Here is a 2,154-nt window from a genome sequence, read left to right on the forward strand (position 1 = left end):
CACACACACACACTCACACACGCACACACGCACAACCACACACACTTGCACACACACGCAGGCTTGCAATCACATGCATAATATAAATGAGCAGCAATATAAACAACAATAATCTTAAGCGAGATACATACTCAATGTTATTCTTATGCGTGCTCTACAAGATGGTTAAGATTGAAGAATTTTTGATGAAGTGGGTCCGCTGTGAGTTGTGTGGTGCTGTGTCACGTCATTCGTTGATAAGAAAAGAATCAGATTATAATACATGTAAATCCATGCCAGGTTTGCTTGTTCATAGATAATTAGGATTTTGAATCAACTCAATAATTATCATAGCATTCCACAAGTGGTACATGTACATATCTGTTTATGCTACAAACTAATTAAAACAAAATAGAACCCCCCCCCCCGCGTTGCATCAAACAAGTTTTCAAGTGTGGTGGTAACAAGATTTCAGTTGTTAAGGGGGCGCCTGATTGATATTGTCCATCTTAGATAGGACCCGTTACGTCTAACTTGAATACAAAGACACGTTTCCTCAATCAGATTCAAATCAATTTGTGGTGAAATCACGGAACAACGCTCCAGCTAGATCTCTATTTTACCGTCGCAGTAAAGTAAGATTTCTATCTGATCTATCTAGGCATTCATTCATTGTCTGGCTGACCGTGCATGGGAATCCACTGAGCGGAAATGACACTATCCTTGTTACATACTAATCTAATTAACCCTATCCGTACGTTGCGTTTTACTATCGTATCCATACAACGTGGGGAACTCTGTGCCACCACTTTCGAAAGAGGAAATTTACTTGTTAATCTGATCCGTACGCTTTGCATAGCAGTCTGTCAAAATGAGTTTTTGAGAAATACTGAAAGTTTCAAAGAGATTTTCGCACTAGATGTATTCTCAAATGTGAAGAATACAACCCCGGGGCTATAAAATGACCCCAGGGCGTACGGATAGGGTTAAGAAATAAAAATATACAGTCAAATTCCTTATGTCTCAGCATTGCTCGTAGTATAAAATGGTGCTGCTTATTGGCACAGCCAGCTCACTTGTTGTAGATTTATCACACATTATGTATTTACTTTAGTGCTGCATTTGTATACTTGTGATATTTGTATTAAATTCTTTTCAGTTGTACCCAATACAGTCGCGACATCCAGGTTGAAATATATGTATGTGTAGTAACCTGCTTTGACATATTATTAGTTAAAGTAAAGTAGACATCGACCCTACCCCCCCCCCCTTCCTTTTCATCCCCTCCTTTGCACATTGCAACAATAAAAGTCTGCTGTTTGACATTCGTGTAAGACGTAACTGCAGTCCTTGTCACCCCTACACTGATCCTGGGTGGAACGCACAAGGGTCACAGATTTGAAATGGGGGGAAAAGTGGAAAAAAAGGGGGGGGGGCATTACTTTACTTTTATTGACATTTGTTTGTAATTTGAACATATTTTGGGTGTTATTTTACCATGTTGAGCACCATTCAATTTGGGAGCTCTGTCTTGTATGCATTCTATTTGTACAAGCGATGTATGTGAGATAATGATCAACTTTGAAATGCATATATATATGCACACTGTATGTTGTTCTGTTTTTACAAATAAACTCATGACACACACACACACAGTAGGCCTACTGTACTCTTTATTTGTTGAAATTTTACGTTTCCCGAAAAACTCAAAATCAACTATCAAAGACTTCTGTTACACTCTTGTTGACTGGATTGTGACATAACGTCAGTTTATCAGAAAAGTATGCAAACTGTGATTAACAAAAGGTAACATAATATACATGTATTTTTTACACGTATATTTTTCCATGAACTATAACTCTATAACGCTGACTGTAAGGTGTAGACCTCTATGTAATGTTTGTAAAATTATTTTCTTTTCTTTTCTTTTACTCTTTTTTCCCCTTCCAGAAGAAGGGATCAACTTTTTAAAAATCATGATTAAAACGAGTAACATTAAATAATTTATCATCTTTCAAAAACAAGCTTAGCACATTATTTTCATAAGTAGAACTTGAGTGGAAAAAAGAGGCAAACGTTGAAGAACCGCAATAAAAGGTTATTATTATAAATTCTAATTTGAAAGAGCTCTCTCAAGTCCTTATACTTTATTGAATGAGCACTCAATAGTTTGTA

Source organism: Aplysia californica, unplaced genomic scaffold (assembly GCF_000002075.1).
Source record: "Aplysia californica isolate F4 #8 unplaced genomic scaffold, AplCal3.0 scaffold00559, whole genome shotgun sequence".
In the NCBI taxonomy this organism is placed as follows: Eukaryota; Metazoa; Mollusca; class Gastropoda; order Aplysiida; family Aplysiidae; genus Aplysia; species Aplysia californica.